This window comes from Leptonychotes weddellii, chromosome 5 (genome assembly GCF_054177405.1).
Source record: "Leptonychotes weddellii isolate Sample4059 chromosome 5, ASM5417740v2, whole genome shotgun sequence".
Lineage (NCBI taxonomy): Eukaryota > Metazoa > Chordata > Mammalia > Carnivora > Phocidae > Leptonychotes > Leptonychotes weddellii.
In genome coordinates, this window is record NC_138373.1 from 67,861,087 (window position 1) to 67,869,842 (window position 8,756).

At 36.0% G+C, this 8,756-nt stretch overlaps 1 protein-coding gene and 1 pseudogene across 3 annotated transcripts in view; one reads left to right on the plus strand and one right to left on the minus strand.

Annotated features, from left to right (window-relative positions):
- The window catches only part of LOC145721704 (ELKS/Rab6-interacting/CAST family member 1-like), an 88,812-nt gene that overhangs the window by 61,685 nt on the left and 18,371 nt on the right, over positions 1–8,756 (minus strand). The gene's annotated exons all lie outside the window — the stretch shown is intronic.
- On the plus strand, positions 4,196–4,549 carry LOC115941865 (small ribosomal subunit protein eS26 pseudogene; annotated as a pseudogene).

An 8,756-nucleotide genomic window follows, 5' to 3' on the forward strand; every position in this document is an offset into this window, starting at 1 on the left:
TCCTTTAAGAGGCAGTTCAAGCATCACCTTCTCTGTGAGACCTTGAGTCTCTTGTGGAGGCCTGGGTTCTCCTATTGTGCCTTGTATAATTTTCGCTGTTGGAGAATATGTGCCTTACTAGTTGTTTTACAGTGTTGAAACATATACTTTAATCCATATACCTAGTGCAGTATATGGATTGGGAGTAGTCTCCCAATAAATATTTTTTAGTTAATTTTCTCATTTCAGTCCGTTTTAAACCAAACAATAAAAATCTCAAACCACACTTATGGAATTATTCTATGTGAACTTAGGACCCAGATGTCAATGATAAAGAATTGTAAATGGGCTTTTCAGTTTGTTAAAACATGAAGTGAGGGATAAACATCCTCGTTCAATTTCTGGACGATACAACCATTTGAGTGCTAGATTTTAAATAGTGACCCATCAACAAAATGACTATGAAAATTTAAATGTTTAAGACGTTTTCATTTAATACCCAAAATGTCAAAAGCAAAATTTGAATAACTTATTTTATATTTACATAAAAAGGAACCCAGATAGTCCAAGCGCTTTCTAGGCCAAATCCCTCCTCATGCAAAAAGTTTGTGATTCTAGTCTTGAAATTGAGGAAGAAAGAGTGGTATATGTTCAGTGTTCAGTGTTGACTATTCTTTCAATGAAAAGAAATGAAGTCTTGCTAACAAGTGGTCTGCCTTAAAACCTGAATTTTCACCAAAAAGAACCAGCCATCTGTTTCAAATATTTTAGAGACTAAGCCCCATTTTGTGCTCTGCTTTGATCTCCCAGGATAATAGGAAGACAGTGATACAGTCCAGCTACACCTCAATCAAGTGTGCTCATTTAATTTATCCCAGAAATGCTGACTGCCAGATCCAGCTGGAAACTTTAGCCTCATCATCCTCGGATCAGGAAGGAGGAGGAAGACACATCAATGGAGAATAACTCTTTTGTTTTGGTTGATGATGCATTTTTGTATCCAAGAAAATATTCCTTTAACCCAAAACAGATAGTAATCTTAAAGACAGACAGAATGTATAGAAAATAACAAATTAGTGAGAGCTGAGGACAAGATAATGAAAGGAATACTGCAGAACCCTATTGTAACAAGATTGTTGTTTAATAGTTCAGATAAAATGTGATTCAAATCATATCCTCCAAAACATAACTCTATAAAATAAAAATATGATATAATAGGCAACTGCTAGGCTTGTCTTCCAAAACTATTAAAAGGGGGTCCTATCATATATTAACTGGTAGGTGTGGGGGGTGAACTTAATGATATATTCTAGAAGATGCACTAGATATTGACTGGAGCTAAGACCAGTTTAGGAAAATTGATACACATGAATGATATCAAATTATAGGATAAATAACTTGTTAAGGTACAGAGGAAATTAAAAGATTAAAAATATCTACTACTAATGCATAAAACCTTAAATAAAATACATGCAACTTTCTGGGGTGCCTGGCTGGCTCAGTCAGTACAGCATGTAACTCTTTTTTTTTTTTTTAATTTAATTTAATTTAATTTAATTTTTAAAAATGCTTTATTTATTTATTCATGAGAGTCAGAGAGAGAGAGAGGCAGAGGCAGAGGGAGAAGCAGGCTCCCCACCCAGCAGGGAGCCCGATGCAGGACTCGATCCAGGACCCTAGGATCATGACCTGAGCCGAAGGCAGACGCTTAACCATCTGAGCCACCCAGGCGCCCCCAGCATGTAACTCTTGATCTTGGGGTCATGGGGTCATGAGTTCAAGTCCCACATTGGGCGTGGAGCCTACTTTAAAAAAAAAAAATGTTAACTTTCCGTTAGGGTAAAAACTCACCAGCTTTTTCATTCAATAAATATATATTGAATTCTGCAGGGCCCCCACATTTTCAGATGACTGTGAAAATCAAGTAAGGTGTGAAGAATTTTATTTTGCACAAAGTGCAAGGATATTTTAAAGATTTATTTATTTGAGAGAGAGAGTGTGAACTAGTGGGGGGAGGGGCCAAGGGAGAGGGAATCCTCAAGCAGATTCCCTGCTGAACGGGGAGCCCCACATGAGGCTCGACCCCAGGACCCTGGGGATCATAACCTGAGCCAAAATCAAGAGTTCACTACTTAACTGAGCCACCCAGGTGCCCCTAAAGCGCAAGGATATTTTTATTGTCCAGGAAGAATGTCTCAATCACAAATTACACCGCAAAGAGGAAAAAGATAGCTTTTCCTCATTAGTCAAAGGCTCATAATCATTAAGATAAGGACCAATGAATCTGAGAGCACATGTTCCAGAGACATTTAAAACACTGTAATTGGGCGCCTGGGTGGCTCAGTTGGTTAAGCGACTGCCTTCGGCTCAGGTCATGATCCTGGAGTCCCTGGATCGAGTCCTGCATCGGGCTTCCTGCTCGGCAGGGAGTCTGCTTCTCCCTCTCCCACTCCCCCTGCTTGTGTTCCCTCTCTCGCTGTGTCTTTCTCTGTCAAATAAATAAATAAAATCTTTAAAAAAAAAAACAAAACACTGTAATTTTGAGTCTGAGAGATAAATTATGTGAGTCACAGGACAATGTCACCTTACATTATTCAGCAGAAACTACAAAAATGTAGGATGTACCTGTATAAATGATGTCTTAAGAATACTTAAGAGAAAGATCTCTCCCCCAAATTATTTACCACTTTCTCATGTAGTCTAAGAGGTCTCTGCCTCCATTGTGCTCATGTAATCAGCAAGCCTGTACAGAATTACTTTAGAACCATAGTGTAGAGGTGGTGGCTTCTGCTTCTTACTATTGCCTGAAAATCACCCTCAGGTCAGAAAACTCCAGAAGAAAAAGTCATCTGCCACCATGGGGTGCTTCTGAAAGGTAATTAGGTCTGACAACACGTGTGGCTAACCTCCCATGCCTGGAGGCCTTGGAGAGGTACCTATGTTGTTGCTCAGGCAGTACCGGTGAACTTGAACAATTCAATTAGAGATTCACCAAAGATTAATTTCTTTTGCTGCAGGAAAAATTAATTACTAGGATTGTGGGTTACTTGTGCAATTAAAGTAATGTTAGGAGAGAGAAGAAATCTATAAAATAAACAGTAGCATCAGTGGGTCTCATAAATATTCTAGGGTCGTATCACAACCACTATAAATGTCATTGCTACTAACACTTATTGAGCACCTCCTATGTGCCAGGCAAAGGGCTAAGTGCACTAAATACCTGATTATATTTAATCTGCACAATAGCCTTTGCTGCAGTTTTATTATTGCCATTTAATGAATGAGGAACCTGACACTGAGAGAAGAGGTTAAGTGATTTGTGGGAAATTACACAGCTACCGAGCGACATTTAAATTAGGTCTAAAGACAAAACATGCTATTTACCACCAAGCTAAAAGGCCATAAAAAGAATACAATGGCCTTATAAAGGACACAAAAGAAAATATATTTTGTCAGTTTTATAGGTGGGAGGTAATACTACATTTTTAAGAAAGTAGAAGCTTGTAAGTGCACTAATGTGCATGTATCACAACTATGACAAGAGCGCATATCAGAAAGACAGTAACAGTGGACTGTGAGACAACAAAATATTCACTGAGATTGCATCAGGGTGGTGGGATTATGGGTAATTCTTTTTCTTTTCTATTTTCCAAGCTAAGTGGTTAGCGTTGACTACAAATCCTCCTCTTTTCAATCTGCCTTCCTCATGTAAAAGCTCAGATATGCATCAAGACACCTAGGTTTCACACAAAGGAAGTCCTCACAGAGTCATTTATGCAGTATGTGTGCATTCTGACAGGTAGAAAGAAGAGTATATATAAATCTAAGAGCTACAGTAAGGCCTACTCCTTTCCTGCTTGTGGAAGGGGAAAATGGAACTGGGTATGACTCTATCTTGATGGTAATCCAGTTCTGGAAGACTCTGTCTAGGCTTTAAGAAAAAAAAAGTAGTGAAAGGGGGTTTGAGATATTTCTAGGCCAGTTATCAGTTATTTCTGACCAGTTATCAGAGAAATCCTAGGTGGGAATAAGATATGTAAATTCACCTGGAGTACCAGTGTGTTGTGGCTCCTGGGGGCCTAAATGTCCTACTGGGCTATTAGGAGGGCACAGGAAGCCATCTTGAAGGAATCCCAACACTTATAATAATATCTCTACAGCAGAAAAAAAAATTTTTTTTAAGAAAAAGTGGAGCCCTTGGGTGCTTGCTTCCAATATGACCAAGAAAAGAAGGAACGATTACCATGAAGAAAAGTGCTGCTAGCCATGTGCAGATTATTCATTGCATCAACTGTGCCTGATGTGTACCCAAGGAGTAGGCCATTAAGACGTTCACTGTTTGAAATACAGTAGAGGATGCAGCCATCAGCACATTTCTGAAGCAAGGGTCTTTGACACCTTCATGCTTCTCAAGCTGTAAGTGAAATTACATTACTGCAGGAATTACATTACTGCCATTCACAGCAAGGTAGTCAGGAATGATTTTCGTGAAGCCTGGAAGGACCAAACACCCCCATCCTGATTTAGACCTGCAGGTGCTGCCCTATCATCTCTGCCAAAGCCAATGTAAGGAGCTGAGTTTTTAAGTCTGAAGAAAAGCTATCCACTGGAAAAAAATAAAATGGAAATTATACTTAAAAAAAAAAAAGGAAAGAAAAAGAAAAAAGTTAAAGATAAAATCTGGCCACAGACCATCCTAAATTATGAAGGAAAAAAGAATGGTAAGTTGAATTTAGAATTATAAAGGTAGATAAAACATGGTGAAAAAAATTGGGGCATGATTATCATTAGGAAATAAAAGCAGTATTCTATTTCTATGATAATGTTGATAGAGCTTTCAAATCTCACTAGCATGCACTACTTTATCTTACTATATCACCTATTATAGTCCACAAAGCATATAACATAGCTGTAGTTTGAATTTGGCAAAAACTGTAGCCTACAGCAAAGGTCCTAGAATTCTGAGAGTATCTGCAAGCTTTCACAAAGCATGTAGGCTTCAGAAAATGTTGATTTTTAGGAAAAGTGACTAACCTTAAAAATACAGAAAGTTGGTGTTAAAAATACAGAGATTTGGTTTCAAACAATTACTTCCTGCTCCCATCAGCATTCCTTTGATGTATCCATTAAAAATGTTCTAAAACTAAAAACGAAGACTGCCTGTATTATACTTCAAGTACCATGCAGAAGCTATAGAGAAGTGAGTTCTGGTTGTGTGTATGTCACCAAATAACACTTAACTGTATGGCAAATTACGGATTCACAAACAACATTCACATTCATTATACTGCCTTAAGAGAAATAGGATAGTTATCATCACATTCGTTTTAGAGATGAATAATTCAACTGAGGTTCTAAGATGTTAATGAATTACTTGAAATCTCTGACCTTCATTCAATGCTTTTTTAATTGTATCAAACAGCTGTCTACATTCTTCTTGGATAGTTCATGTGAAACAGAAAAACAGACATATTTGAACTTTGAGGAATTTAATATCTCAGTGCATTAGGGCCAGAAAAATGACAGTTGATCCTAATAGTAAGTCTGTCAGAGAAAAACAACTTTGGCAGTTGAAAGGTTGTGCTAAAAGCTCTGTCCAATCACGTAAACAGATCAACTCTGTTCCGCAGTTATTCCGGAAAGCCCAAAACACATCAAGGAGGAATGATGTGCATGAGACCTTCGTTCACAGAGGAATAATTATTTTTGTAACCAATTTTTTCTCTGTCTCACTCCTTGCTGTGAGATAAGGCTGAAGAGGTACAGATGACTGGCACCTCTCTTAGTTGAGTAAGTTCGGGATCTGGTGAGGCTGGTGAGAATGCTGGTGCACAATGCTTGTTTCTCTGCTCTGTTCATCAGGACTCTTATGTTTGGGGGGAAAGAGGAAAGCAGAAAGTAGAAAACATCCACTGTTGCAAGAAAATATTACTATCCCCACAGGAAATGCAGCAAAACCACATACCAAAAAGTAATCTCACTCCCAACTACTAAACACAATCCAGCACAAGTGCCTTAACAAAATTACACACGTACCCTTTATATAACAGAACTACGAATGTGAAAGAAATACTTCCTGGCAGCAAAGAATCCTAGCTCTCTTCTAGTCTAAGCAGCAAAGTGCTATTCCAAAGCTAAAAAGATTAACAACCAATTGAACAGAAAGAAAAGAAAACAAAAGTTTCTTAGGTTTTAAAGATTCAAATAAAAGCTTCTTGAGGTCCCAAGCCATTCTGGTATTTTCCCTGGCTATGAGTTAGTGAGTTACTACTGACCTGCCGAGTATATATATCATCAGCTCTTCTCAAGATATAATGTTTCAGCAGATGGCCGGTAAAGAAAATCACAGGGGCTACTTCAGTGTTTACTTTATTTCTCTTTAAAATGTCAAGATCAATCTAAGAGGGAAGTTCATAGCGATAAATGCCTACCTTAAAAAAACAAGAAAAGTCTCAAATAAACAATCTAACTTTACACCTCAAGGAACTAGAAAAAGGACAAATGAAGTCCAAAGTTAGTAGAAGGAGGATACCAAAGATTAGAGCAGAAATAAATGAAACAGAAACTAAAAAGACAATAGAAAAAAAAAATCAATGAAACTAAGAGCGGTTTTTTTGAAAAGATAAACAAAATTGACAAACAATAGCTAGACTCTCCAAGAAAGAAAGGAGAGGATTCAAATAAAATCAGAAATAAAAGAGATGTTACAACTGATACCACAGAAATACTGGGCACAATTATATGCCAAAAAATTAGACAATCCAGAAGAAAACGATAAATTTCTATAAACATACAAACTACCAAGTTTGAATCATGAAGAAATAGAAAATCTAAAATATTGGTAAGGAGATTGAATCAGTAATCAAAACCCTCCCCAAAAGGAAAAGCCCAGGACAAGATGGTTTCACTGGTGAATTCTACCAAACATTTAAAGAATTAACAGCAATTCTTCTCAAATTCTTCAAAAAAAACAAAACGTAAAACAAACAAAAAAAACCCCAGAAGAGTGGGAACTCTTCCAAACTCATTTTATGATAACAAAACCAGAAAAAAAAAAAATAGCCACAAGAAAAAATAATTACAGGCCAATATCCCTGATGAATATAGACATTAAAATACTCAAGAAAATATTAGCAAACTGATTTCAACAATACATTAAAAGGATCATATCCCTGATCATACCCGATTGGGATTTATTCTAATGATGCAAGGATGCATCAACATTTGCAAAATTAGTCAACACATCACACTAACAAAATGAAGGATAAAAATCATATGATCATCTCAATAGAGGCAGAAAAAGCATTTGACAAAATTAAACATCCATTTATGATAAAAACTCTCAACTAGGCAGGCATAGATGGAACGTACCTCAAAATAATAAAGGCCATATATGACAAGCCCACAGTTAACAATTCAGTGACAAAAAAAATGGAAGTGTTTCCTCTAAGATCAGTACAAAACAAGAATGTATTTTTAATAACACTTTTCCAGCAGAGTATTGTAAGTCCTAGCCAGAGCAATTGAACAAGAAAAAGATATAAAAGCCATCCAAATCAGAAAGGAAGATGTAAACCTGTCACTATTTGCAGATGACATAACATTATATACAGAGAACCTTAAAGACTGTACCAAGAACTGTTACAACCAATAAAATGAATTTTATAAAGTTGTAGGATACAAAATCAATACACAAAAACCTTTTGTATCTCTATACACTAATAATAAACTATCAGAAAGAGAAATTAAGGAAACCATCCTGTTTACAATTACATCAAAAAGAGTAAAATACCTAGGAACAAATTTAACCAAGGAGGTAAAAGACCTGTCTACTGAATACCATAAGACATTAATGAAAGAAACCAAAGACACAAATAAATGGAAAGATATCCCATGCTCATGGATTGGAAGAATTGATATTGTGAAAATGTCCATATTACAAAAAGTAATCTAATCTAGGATTCAATGCAATCCTTACCGATTTTCCAATGACATTTTTTCACAGAAAGAAATAATCTTAAAATATGTATGGAACCATGAAAGACCATGAATAGTTAAAAGTAAACTTGAGAAAAACTAAAGCTGGAGAAAGTCAATATTCAAGAAGTATTCACTGAATGCCTATTATTTGCCAGTCAACACTTAAGTGACCTCTACTGTCACTTTATATTGCTTCTTGTTGATTTAAGACTAATAAAATAATTTCAAGACAGAGAACATTCCTAGAAATAAAGGTATTTAATAATGACAAGAAGAACAGTTTAGCAAGAGTACAAAACACTCATAAATGGGTGTGCAAATAACAATAATAATAGCTTCCAAATACACGAAGCAAAAATTGAAGAATTCAAAGGACGAATAGAAAAATTCCGATTATACTCAAGGATCTTAATATTTCTTTCTCAACAACTAATAGACTGGACTCTCCCACCCTATAAGTTTTTTTAGTAAAGTCATGGAATATCTGAACAACTTTATCAACCACCTGGACCTACCTGATATTTATAGAACACTATATGTAATAACCAAAGAATACCATTCCTTTCGGGAACACATAGTATGTTCACCAAAGTGGACCATATTCTGGGCCATAAAACAAAAGTCTCAAAAATGTAGAATATTAAAATAATATAAAGTATATTCTCTGATCACAATGGTATTAACCTAGAAATCAATAAAAATATGACCTAGGAAAAAACTCCCAAATTTGAAACTAGACACTTTTGCAAATCTACAGGAAAAAGAGAAGATATTTTTATTTATTTATTTATTTATTT